The sequence below is a fragment of the Lolium perenne genome, chromosome 7 (assembly GCF_019359855.2).
Source record: "Lolium perenne isolate Kyuss_39 chromosome 7, Kyuss_2.0, whole genome shotgun sequence".
NCBI lineage: Eukaryota > Viridiplantae > Streptophyta > Magnoliopsida > Poales > Poaceae > Lolium > Lolium perenne.
This window is the reverse complement of record NC_067250.2, coordinates 265,067,471-265,080,374: the sequence shown is the minus strand read 5'-3', so window position 1 is coordinate 265,080,374 and position 12,904 is coordinate 265,067,471. Positions and strand designations below refer to the sequence as shown.

The 12,904-nt window shown below is 51.0% G+C and overlaps 1 pseudogene; it reads right to left on the bottom strand.

Moving 5' to 3' along the window:
* Positions 1-328: 328 nt before the first annotated feature.
* LOC127311268 (uncharacterized) lies at positions 329-921 on the bottom strand (annotated as a pseudogene).
* Positions 922-12,904: the final 11,983 nt, after the last annotated feature.

Genomic DNA, 12,904 nt, shown 5'->3' with positions numbered 1-12,904 from the left:
TTATAGCCGGCTGACTAGAACTTATTGTACTTGCTCTTATCACATGATCTAAAGCAGGCTCTATGGCAGATTAATCAAATCTCATTTCCCATTATTACGAAATACATGCACAATGGCGCTATGGCTGATTAACCAAACAAAGAGATATTTATCTACTCCTCTGTTTTTCAGTTTTCTTTCCGAATCTCTAGCTCTCCAGCATCGCTCCATCAAAAAATGGTTGATGCAAATTAAACAAAACAAAAAAAGAAACCTATCCACAAATCTTATATCCGTTCCACTTCATCTCTGACATTTCTTGACGATGTTTTTATGCCATTAATTTCCGTCACTCGCCGTCCTCTACTCCTCTTGGATGGTGCCCAGCGGCGTGGTCGCCTTCTTCGCCGGCGGAAATGCCGCCACAGCCGACTTCTTGCCATTTGTCGTCGGATACCTGAACTGTCAAAGAGTCCTCCCCAAGAGTCCTCTCGTTCAGCTTCTCGTTTACTGCGCCGTCGGGGACATCCCCAAACCGCGTCTCGGAGTGCACCGGCGCGACACGGACCTTCCTGATGCTGCGTGTTGGCCGCGCTCTCGCCGTCGCAATTGCCTCGCTCGCGCGCACTGCCAAGGCTGCCATGTCGGTGCTCGACAGGGGCCTCCTGAGCATGGCCTCGGGGAGCACGAAGTATATCTGGCCGGGACGGAGCAGCTCGCCGCCGCCGAGCGCCGGCACCTCCTCGTCGAAGTAGAGTGCGTCGGAGCTGCAAATGAAGAACCGGCGTCCCGCATTGTCGCCGAGAACGTCGGAGACGCTGACAGGGGAGGAGGCAGGGAACTGACCGTCAGCGAGCCATCGGCGGCGATGATGCGGGCCGACGACGGCTGCTGCTGAGGTGACACGCTGCTCTGGTGATTGTGAGAAAGGCCTGATCCCATTAACAATTTGTGTACAAGATTGAATGGGTTTGGTGTTTGGTGACGAGGAGACTGGAAAGAATACGGCTTTATAAAGGATGCACGAACGTGGAGGACAGTAGGAGGGACAAGGTTGAATTTCGAAACGAATTGATTAATGTTTGACATTTTGCTCCCTTGGTTTTATGTTATTGTGATCTTGCCGCTCGGGAGGACTCGTTCCTTCTTTTCACCCAAAACAGTCCGCGTTTCCTGTCAAACTACAATGTCCGTGCTCCAAAAATTATGCGTACTGTCATTATTTCCTTCATCTGTGATCACATTATATCTTTTCACCCAACTCTTTTTTATTTACAAAAATCATCACCATTGTAGCTAGGTTTCTCATAACTGGCATTTCATTAACATTCAACTAAAAGTCGCTGCTATTCGCATGGCATATTGCAGATAATCTAAATGGACGGTTTCAAATGTGGATTGGTGGTACTTTCATTTTTGAAACGATTTTTTGACCAAATAGTTAATAGTTTAGCTGAAACTTTAATAGTCGACTAGGGAGACCATTCATGATATTCTGAAATCATTTCATTTTTCTAGAAAGATTGAATTTTCGATAAATGTTTGAAGCTAAACGGTTAGTCGATTGCTCCAACATTCAGCGGTGTTGCTTGCACACAGGGGCTGAAACTCCGGTGGGCGGTGAGGCTGGCGATTGCAACCAAGGCAGGCTGGGGTGGTGGTGCTAGCCATCAATGGCGCCATGGCCATGGAGATGGGAGGCGACATCCAGATCTAGCCCTTGGGAGGCTTGTGGACAACGCGGAGTCGCTACACACATTGTACTCCGGTACCACGCCATTTCCTTCATTGGTCGCAATTGGGCTAGATCTAGACCATGCGGGCTCAGATCTAGGTGTTCTTATCCCTATCATTTTAAAGGGGTTGGTGGCTCGGCAGCTTGGGCTTGGACATCGCGGATGGAAGCTGGATTGCCTGGTCAGCTCTCTAGGTAGAAGCATTGCGGTTGTGATGGTTCTATCCTTGGTTGTGTTTATGGTGAGGATGGGCGGTGGGGGATCCTGGTGTTGGTGGCACCTCGACATAGGGGGCACCTAGCAGTGGCATCACGCTCTAGCGGCCAGTTCGTCGAGGATGCCGAGGCATCAGGCTCCGAAGAGGGTGTAGTCGTCGATGATGCAAAGGCATCAGACACCAGCAATGGCTTCGACATCATCAATGTCTTCTCTGGTGACAAGAAGGACGTTAATATAATTATTTATAGTTTTATCAAATCATATATAAGTATGTAATGTCAAGTTAAAGCCCTTATTTTAGTAACAGGAATGGTAACCACGTTCGATTGGTGCAATACTATCGATGGTCTTTTCTAAAAGGAAGGGAAACCATGCTTGATTAATTGGTTCCATTTGGGTCTAAACCCAAATATATTATGAACTTATTTTCAAGATAAATTGTCTGCGAGGTGTAACCAAGTATGATTGGATCTATGTGTTAATGTGTCTAACCGGATTTTGCTAATGTATTTGCATGGAATTTTGAGTTATGTGCTACTGGGTGCAGTGGGTAACGCTTGTTGCATAGATAGAACGTATGCGATGCATTAGAAAGCATAGGGGTGGTTGAAACGATCGAGTGCCATCTGATATAGGCACATACAACTGTTTAAAAACACATCATATATGTTCTTACAAGTTGCTTACGGTCGGGTGGTATAAAACGTTTGCGATGGCCTTCAAATCTCAAATGATTCAGAGAACAAGAACATGTGTGAACGGAGGTCCCATCACAAACGGTTTATTTAACCGTGTGCATTGTACATCGTCCACACTTACGTAGTGATGGTATTACCGTGTGCGATGGATCATTTCAACCGTGTGTAATAGATTGTTCTGTGGTAGTGTCCGCTGGTAGGATCAGCACTTCATGGATCAAAATGATAGGGCATGCATCCTTCTTCGGTGACAGCTTCATCGATATGAGGAAGTTACTTTTTCGATGGTTTCACAAGAAGGCTTGGTGGCATCTTAAATTAGTGTTTTTTCTGGATGACTAAGACATAGAATATTGTCAGCCAAACAGTTATTTTAATTGTAAGTCAACCCACGGTGAAAAGGGTACATACATTTTTTTTATTTATAAAACACAATATATTAACCAAGCAAGCAAGCCGTCTCATTACAAACTTTCCAATCCCCTTAGGTACCCCGGTAAGGAAAAGAGTGCGTAAAAAACTTGCTGCTACGAATCCAGGAGAGTTACATCATTTAGTACAGAGGGGATAATAAAATTTGGAGGAACATCAGTCCACCTAGGAACTGAATTTGTACTAAAAGAACTTCTAGATAATTCATGAGCTTCCTTGTTAGCCTCTCGACTGCAATGAACATAGTGAATCAAATCAAAGGCTTGGGCTTTCATAAAACACTCTGCAAAAATCGCTGCGGATGGATTCCAAACTTCCACTTCTGCATTACAAGCTTGTATCAGTTCCAGGCAATCTGATTCAATTATGCCGGATTGAATGCCCAATTGTTCTAGGAATTCCAGATATTTTAACAAAGCCAATGCTTCTGCCATTGCAGCGTCAAGAAGATGATTCAAAGGTCTAGAATACCCAGCCAGAGCTTCTCCTCTATCATTTCGAAGGACAACGCCCACCGAGCCTCTCCCATTAGAATGAAAGGAGGCATCAATATTTAGCTTATACTCACCGCGGGCTGGTTTCCTCCATATCACTTCTTTCATCATCGAGTGTCCCTTAGCCGCATGTACAAAGTTGTTTGTTATCGCATGTATGGCAAAGGTTGTCCAAGCTGGTCCTGCCACAGTGTCTGCTTTGACAATTTCCATTCGTTGCCACCACACATACCAGCAGGCCACAACACTTGTTTCCACCAACTTCAGCGTGCCTAGCATTGGTGCATCCGTTGTCGGCCGACGTAACAGATCCTCTAAAATGGTAGACCCCGAACGCTCCCCAAAAACCGCCTGATCAATGTATGTGGAAAGACCCAAACTACTCCAAATTTCCCAAGCACGCAGACAAGTGAAGAGGAGCTGTCGAATATCTTCGGGGCCTACAGGACATACTGGGCATTGGGGTGGCACTTTAATATGTCTGTCAGCAAGAATTGATCTTCACGGCACCACTCCGTGTAAATCTCTCCAAATATTTGTTTTGACTTTGCTCGGGACTTCCAGCTTCCAAAGTATCTTCCAAACTGGATTGATTGCTGCTGCTCCTTGTCCATCTTCTCGTCGCATACGACCCCCAAACTGATGTTGCCATTCAGTATAGTACGCCGAATGAACTGAGAAAAGTATGTTTTTGTTTTATGCCACACAACAAAATCCTCTTGCATATGTTCGCTCAGAGGAATTTTTAGGATTCGCTCTACATCAATTGGAAGGAAATTGTCTCTAATCAACAGTTCATCCCATGTATTTGTTGCTGGATCGATCAACACATTAACCTTTTGGAGTAAGCATTGTCCCCTGGCTGTTAGAACTTTCCGTGTAAAGCTGCTCGGGACCCAATGGTCCTCCCAGATATTAATCTCAGAGCCATCCCCACTCTCCAAATATGGCCTCTTTTGAAAGTATGGAGACCTGCAATAATACTCTGCCATGTGAACGATGAACCTTTTTTAGGGCATGCCTTCATAATATTCCCATCTGGGTAGTACTTTGCTTTCAGAATTTGGGCACATAAAGAGTCTGGTCTATTTATCAACCGCCATACCTGTTTTCATAATATAGCCAGGTTAAAAGCATGAAGATCCCGGAAGCCCATGCCCCCATATCCTTAGGTATGCACATTTTCTACCAAGAAAACCAGTGCATTCTCTTCTGATCTTCTGTGTCTCCCCACCAGAAACCTGGCATGGCATCATTTATGTCCTTGTGTTAGCCTTTTGGTATTTTGAAAACACCCATAGCAAAAACTGGGATTGATTGTATAATTGCTTTCAAGAGGATCTCCTTTCCTCCCATGGACAAAAATTTCTCTTTCCAACCTTTGAGTCTTTCGATAATTCTTTCAAGAAGATAGGGAAAAATTTCACTCTTGTCAAGACCAACCATTGCTGGTAGTCCCAAATACTTATCCGAGAAAGAAAGAGTACATACATCATCTATAGCCTCTCCTCCAAGAAAGAAAAGAAGCCCCGGTACCCACCTGACCGTGATTGCAAAACACGATTTCTGCAGGGACCTCGTAGGAAAGTCAACGCACTAAGCTAATGGTAAAGTGCAAGCTAGTAACAGGACGGCAGTAGGTGACGGTTCCATCCCGAAAGGCACAAGGCCAGAAACCGTGGGCTGGCCGGGGTCAGCGCGTGGGCGCGCTGACACGGCAGCGGACCGGATGCATCGCAGCACGCCGGCCGTTTTGGATAAGTACCGATACATATGATAACTTTTAGGACCGTGCTGAGCGTCCCCCGGGGGATCGGAGCTTCTGATCCCCCGTCTCCAACGATTGACACGTGTCCTCGGGACCACTCAAGCACATGGAAAAAATTGCCCCCACACTCACGAAAAGAAAAAGCCTCACACGCAGATGCGCTCCTGGACCTCGCTCCTGGACTTGTCGCCATGGGCGTGGTCAGCTTGGCCCTGACCGGCGTCCAGCTCCGGCGAGGTTGCCATCCAGCTCCGGCGAGGTTGGCGTCCACGCCCCCTCGCAGCAGATGACTCGCGTGGTCGCAGCAGTCGTTGTCCACCATAGCAGCAGTCGCTATCTGCCTTTGCAGCGACCGCCGATCTCCATGGGAGCATTGCCCCACCGTCACCGGAGAAGACCGTGGGAACCTTTGCAGCATCCCGGTCTCCTGCTGGTAGCACCGCGGGCCGCCGGTAGTAGCATTGCTGACGAAGGATTGCAGCATCATGCAATCTCCCTGGCATTGCCCCGCAGGTGGCGTGGTAGCACCGCCGTCGATGGAATGTAGCACCGCCGGGCGTCACTTGTAGCAACACCAGGCGCCCATAGTAGCAACGCCGGCCGACGGGCGCCGCTGGCAGCAAAGCATGGCGCCGCTGGTAGCAACGCTGGCCGCCCATAGTAGCAACGTCGTGCGCCGCTGGCAGCAAAGTATGCCGCCCATAGTAGCAACGCCGGGGGCCGCTAGTCGCAACGCCCAGAGGAGGCAGCTTGGGGAGGCGTCGGAGACGGGGCGGATCAAGGTGGAGCCATGGCGCGGTTGCGCCGGTAGGAGGAGAGGCAGGGTTTGGGGCGGCGCACTCGCGGTGCTGGAGCCTGAAGCCGGCGGCGGGTCGGCTCGCCGAGATGTAGCCTGATGGCGTGCTGGCGACGGGAGGAGGAGGAGGCGGGAGAGGGAGGGATTTGGGCGGCGTGGCGCAAGGCGACGAGCTTGGGCGCGGCGGCGCGACGCAGGCGACGAGCTTGGGCGCGGCGGCGCTGCGCCATGGCCTGTGCGGTCGTGGAGTACTAGTTTGGAAAGGGATAAGGTAAAGGAGGGAGAAAGCCAGGGATATGGACGACCCACGAGTGGGTCCTACACGGACACGCGTCGCCTTGCGAAGGAGGAGGACGGAACGCTCCGTTCCCCCGGATGATTATCAGCGTTTTCCTAACTTTTATGGTACCTTTTACCACAAATAGGAGAGGGAGAGGTATGAAACCAACCAACGGATTAGATTAAGTGGCGGAGATTAGGCCCAAACGGCCCAGGACCCTAACCAACTGGGAAAAAACTGTCACACAGCCATGAACTAGCAATTCCTGAACGCCTAGGAGAGCATCACCGCCGCCTCCACCTCGCTCGAGCACGTCGCGCTGCCAACTTTCGCGTACGGTGCCGGAGCCGGTCGGGTTCCCCACATGTCCGACGGCTGTGGCGGTGCTGTTGGGGCTTGCTCTGGCACCAGCGCTGCTGTTGGCTCGTGCATGTCCACGTCTGACATGCGCCACACCTTGACCGTCTACATGTGTTTGGTCGCGCCGCCCTTCGTGGACATCTGCCGCCACCGCACCTTGATGGTCCCGTTGGCCGATCTGGTGAACACGAGGTTGCAGACGAGCTGGTCGTCGGAGAAATGCAGGCCCAGGTTGAGCGATAGTAGCTTGTAGTTGTTGTCGAGCACCATGGGCGTGCTGAGGTCGATCTAAGCTGGCCTGTGTTGGCCGGGCACAAAGCCTCCAGCAGCGTCTGGTACGCCGGGCTGATGATGTCGCTCGCCAGCGTCTCCCGGTTCCGAAAGGGGCGTCGGATAGGACCACCATCTCCTCTGCGTTCAGGTTCCTGTCCGCCGTCCGCGAACTCCTTGATGAGGCCGTTCGCCGCCAGGTTCGTGTCTGGCGGCGTAAGCACGTGGGTCCCATTACAGACGCTCGTCATGGCGGTCGGCCGGGACCTGGTAGATGACATTGCTACCGGTGAGGTTTATGCTGTCACGTGCGGCCAAGGCGAGCATGTCGGTGCAGGACACAGTGCCCAGGCAGCTCTTCTCTAGTCGCGGAGGCTCCGGCCGTCTATCAGCTAGCAGGTGGGCATTAGCCATTAGTCAGACTGTCATGGACCAGGGAGGCCTTTTGCGTCAAGGCCCGCTACAGCCTGTCTACAAGATTTTTTTTCTTTCGGTGCCGATTTACACGAGTGGTATGAATCATACCTGAAACGTTTCTAGCACCAGTATGAATTGTTTCGGTCCTTTGGATTCACCAAAATTGATGGCTGCTATTCATTTGAGGGTACCACAAAACACCTCATACATATACTCCGTATACGTTTACTTTTTCTGCGAATAGCCTCGGCGTATTACGGTTTCTTTTGGCGCCTGGGTGACTCACCGCGGCTTCTCTGTCGTCGTTTCTGCCCCATCTATCGACCGTTTCCCACAGAGCTGGGCCGCTGGTACGCGTTCACGTTCTGGTTCAGTCGCAGCACTCCTTATTAGTAGAAAACCTGAAAGTTGAAAAGCAGGCGATCAGCACTACCAACTGGCTGATCCACCGCTGCCGGCTGGCCTCTTTGTAAGTTGCAAATCCACCAGATGGTATTGACATAGCTCTTCTATACTCCTAGGTCCTACTGAGACGGAGGGAGTAATAAACTTAGCCCTGAAATCAATGCTTCATCTTTGATGAAGTCTCGCATACACAAAAGAAAAAAAAAAACAGAACTGTGACTAAGAAGAAGTCACGTGCGTTAGTTTCTCTCAATACGGGCTTTCCCTCCGCCATAGTAATATAACAACACACCATACAACTAACATACCATACAACCAACGATAGAGCTGAACCGAAGAAAATGTTGGGCAGCAACGAAGACAAACCCAAAAGCAAAGAAAAGAATAAAAAAAATGAAGACTAAGGTGGATCGACTTGACGGTGGCCCTCAACCGTTGCGTCCTTTGAAAAAGTACCACCACGCTCCAAGCATCGAAGCGTCAAGTGCCAAGCAACACCTTCAAGAAGGGATGCGATGTCGATGATGCGATCTGACTGGTCCTAGGGTTTCCTTGGGCACACCGAAGGAAATGGACCAAGGGTAGCCACAACACAATTGAGGAAGGAAAGATGTCATCCGTAGGCAAGACCGCGTTGGTGTTAGGGGAGCCGACAAGGATTTCTCCAGAAAGACCCCACTCATTACCCTCGGTCAGTTGCACAAGAGTCGTGCGGGGACGAATCCTCACCACCACCAAACTCACCGCCCACTAGCACACGCCACCAGGGTCAAGAACACCATCGTCGTCCCCCCTGAAGGAGCCATCTTGAGGCCTGCAAGACGGGGGCGGGGGGAGGAAGGTGTTGTTTGAAGTATGGCTAGTAGCGCCGCGGTCGCGCAGGAGGGAACAACCTGGCGGTAGCCGACCAAGCACGTCAGCAGGCATACCAGTCATTGATGAGTCTAGTCGGGACCAACGGGCTTGTAAAGCCCCGCAGAGGCACAACAGACCTAAGAGGGTGCAGCGGGGCCGAGCGGGCCCGTAAAGCCCACCACTGCGTTGGAATAGGCCGACCATCGGCACCGCCAACCTCACCTGCGCCATGGCCACCATCTCTAGGGAGCTCCATGGTTGAGCAGGGAAGCTAGCCCACCGCCAACAGATGAGACCCACATGGCCCATATCTAGGGCGGGCGGGCTTCGCCCTGCCATACCCGTCTTGCCCCGCCTCCACCAGAGCAGCGGTACTCGACGCCAACGTCGCACCTCGCCCACTGAATAGCCCACGCCTCCCAAAGAGCGCCGTTACCAGCCGAATCCCGCCCCATCAAATCAGGCCCGATGCGCGGGTGAAGAAGAGCCACCACCGCGGACACCATGCGGGCTTTGCCCACTAACCTCCGCACCGGTGGGAGAGGATGGAGACACGAGTGGGGATGCGACAAAGAGGGTTGGGGCCGCCTCAGTCACCCTCAGGGAGGTGACGGGAGCAAGGATTTCGTTTTCCGGTCCAGCTTGATGTGTGATAGACTGATAGTCAAGCACATATTATCACATGCATAAGCTAATAGCAAGCTCCTTTAACAATTTAGTCAAATTCCGTTCTTGCTAGCTAGGAATCCATCAACAAGCAGCTTGGTGGCTAGCTTGTACGTCTCTAGTTCAATGTAGAGCGAGACAATATTTTCTACTCCGGGAGCCCCTGATTGCATCACACAGTTAGGGTTAAGAGAGCTAGGGAAGAACGACCACAGAAGACGCTAACGAGCATTACTACAAAAGAACATGAAGGAATTGGTTTAACATTACATTACATAACACTTCCCACAAGCAAGAGTACAAACTTAGTACTACTAGAAGAAGCAAACGACTGATTTCCACTCCACAAGTAATGATATCTCAGCAAAGCACATAACGAATGTTCACCGGCTCTCAACACTTCAATCAGAGATTTCATCAATCAGAGAATTCAGGTCAAGATTACTAACACACTCGGCCACAATTTCAGGAGAGATGGAATAGTACCAATCAGGAAACTGCGGTTCTTCCATTGGAAGCTGAGATACCCGGACGTTGAAGGTGTAGCTCGATAAGTGCTGATCCAATGTGAAAGGACAGTTGGCAGAAGACGAGGTTACCGGATTGAAAGAATCAACGGCTTCAGAGACCATCTCTTCTACCTCGTCCTCGAGGTCATACTTGTAAATCTTCATAGAGGAATTCGTGCACTTCACGTAGTAGATGCAGTTGGCGACGACGGATGGCAACTTATCAGTATTGACACTCACGCACCTGCGATTACGTACCGACGAAGATGGCATGGTCGCCGATGTTCTTCAGGGGCTCGGGCTCATCGCCGTAAGTGGTTATATTGAAAACCTTAAACTGATGATGCTGTAGCATAATTACAAACAACAGTTGTGCAGCAGATTTCACCAGGAAGCATCTGTTCGCAGATCCCTGCCCAAGCCAAACATAATCTGAAAGTCCAGTAACAGGCTCAATGTCGAACAACTTCATGACAGCTGACATCTTGGTAAGCAAAGCACCCGGAGTCGGCATCAGATATTTCTCCTGACCGTTGGCACAAACACCACTGGCGACGAAGAGCCGCTTCATAATGTAAACATACTTGTTATCATCCCCGATGAAAGCTTCACTCTGAACAGCGGCCGTGTACAGCTCGTAGTATGTGTCAGACAGCAAGAGGAGGTTAGGGAAAGGATCTCCGAAGATAGCGGCAGCAGAAATGTCTATTTGCGAAGGCACGGACGCGACGAAGGGGATCATGTGGCCAGTGAAAGGGTTGAGGATGCGCGCAGCGTGAGGGGGCTCCTTGTCGGCGAGGACGAAGAAGCCACCATGTGTAGTAGCAACAACGTAGAACCGGCGGAGCAGAGGCAGGTCCTTGCGCACGACGCGGCCGGTGGCAGTGTTCACCAGGAGGCGGTCGTCGCTCTCGAAGAGCTCGTCGATGATGATCCAGCGGAGGGGACGGAAGAGGAGGTCGGAGGAGTTGGTGGGGTCGTCGGTGGCGGAGCGCCAGCTGGGGCAGACGGCGCGGAAGTGCATGTAGCAGTCTAGGTCGTTGGTCGACAAGAGGAAGTCCGCGATGTGGCGGACGAGCTCAGACGGGAGCGTCGACCAGTCCGCCATGGCCGGATGGGAAGTTCTACAGTGGAAGAAGCTGGGTTTGTGTTGTTTTCTACCTACTGGCACGGTATGGAATGTGGGCAGGTCAAGAGGTTAAGTAGAGTTTCGAGTGTGACCTGTGAAGGCGGAGCGTCTGCCTTTAATTCGATGCAATAAATATGCTGATTCTGATTGGTGCGTGGAAACCCAACAGCTTTGGAAATCGAACAGATTGGGAAATGGCAGCAGCGGCGCCGCTTCTTCTTTGGGACTCCGAGGTCGTAGTACCGTCCTACTAGTAGTACTCCTAGTATGCATAGCATCTGCGATCAATTTAATTTAGCCACCAGTTTGTTTGTTTTCTTGGCAAAAGTTGTGCCACCTCGCCCCTCTTGGCCGCCGCTGCCGCGGGCTGTCGCCGCGGTGGCAGCGGGCGCCCTCGCCACCAAAGGTGCTGGGGTGAGCTCACCCTGGAGGCAGTTATCGCTCTTCACGCTGGGAAATTAGTCCGACAACCGGGGTGTGCAGTCTTGAGATGATGGTCGTCTTGTGCGGAGTTGTCGACTCAAGGCGGGTGTTGCCATTCCTCACCGGAGGGGACCATAGCACCACATGTCTCCACCACCTCCTGATTGCGAGGGAAATCCTAGGTCCAACTCACTGGTCTTGGCAACAACAGTGCGACGGTGTCACACTACTTCTTGTAGGTGTCGCCTTAGTGTTCGGCGATCCGAGGCTATAGATTTGAGTTGGAGGGACAATGCCAGACTCTACCTAGGACATGATTTTTGGAGGGCCCAATGTTCCATTTTCGTGGCACTGCGGAGACCAATCTTCACGGATTGCCTACTAGGGGACACTCGGCAAAGACTTGCCACAGTATCAGTGTCGTCAAATATGGCCGCCATGGCGACGTGCCCCATGTGTTTGCCCTCACCACCTCACGTAAACTTTTTCCCAAACTTTTCCATGTGTTGGACATTTGCCATGTGTTTTCTTTATTCTTTGTTGCTTGTCGTGTGTCTTTGCCAATCGTTGCCAAGTGTACCGGCTTTTCCGTGTGTTTGTTAGCTGAAGCCGGCAAAGCGCATGTTTGGAGAGTTCTGGGCTTGTTTACACATAAAGATTGGCCTAGACATGAGCTATGATTTTTCTCGGTATGTACAATGACAACCTTTCCTAGTCACTACTATGGAAGGGGTTCTCATTTCTTAACCTTCCTCTCTCTCTTCAGCTGCAGTAGTTGAGAGTCGCCTCTGCAGCTCCGGGCCGAGCTGAGGCTATTCCCGCGGTGCTACCATCTTGCGATGGGTGAGGCAAGATGCCGGCATGTACAATATGTTTAGGTGTTGTTCCCAAGTGGAGTATGGGAGTAGGATTCAAATCTTTTCGGTCGGATCTGGAGCGACCCGAGCTTCGTTCTTCTCGTTGTGCTTCTCCGGTAGCAGGAGTACGCGTGCGGCGTACCAGAGCTGGGAGATCTCCGCCAATAAGACTGAGCCTTCAAGCTACTCTCTAGCATATTCGAGCAGTGTAGGGAGGTTGCTCTGCTCATTCTTCTTGATCGAGCGGTTCCCACGGTGCTGCCGTCTTGCGATGGGTGAGGCAAGGTGCCAGCATGTACAATATGTTTAGGTGTTGTACCCAAGTGGAGTATGGAAGTAGGGTTCAGACCTTTTCGGTTGGATCTGGAGCGACCCGAACTTCGTTCTCCTCGTTGTGCTTATCTGGTAACAGGAGTACGCGTGTGGGGGAACCGAGCTGGGGGATCTCCGCCAATAAGACTGAGCCTTCAACATACTCTTTAGGGCGGTGTAGGGAGGTAGCTCTGCTCATTCTTCCTGATGGAGCTCCGATGGTTGGAGCCAGCGTTGGGGAGAGGTGGGTCGAGCAGCTTGATAATTAAGCTCCAGTGCCCTTCCGCCACATCATTTTG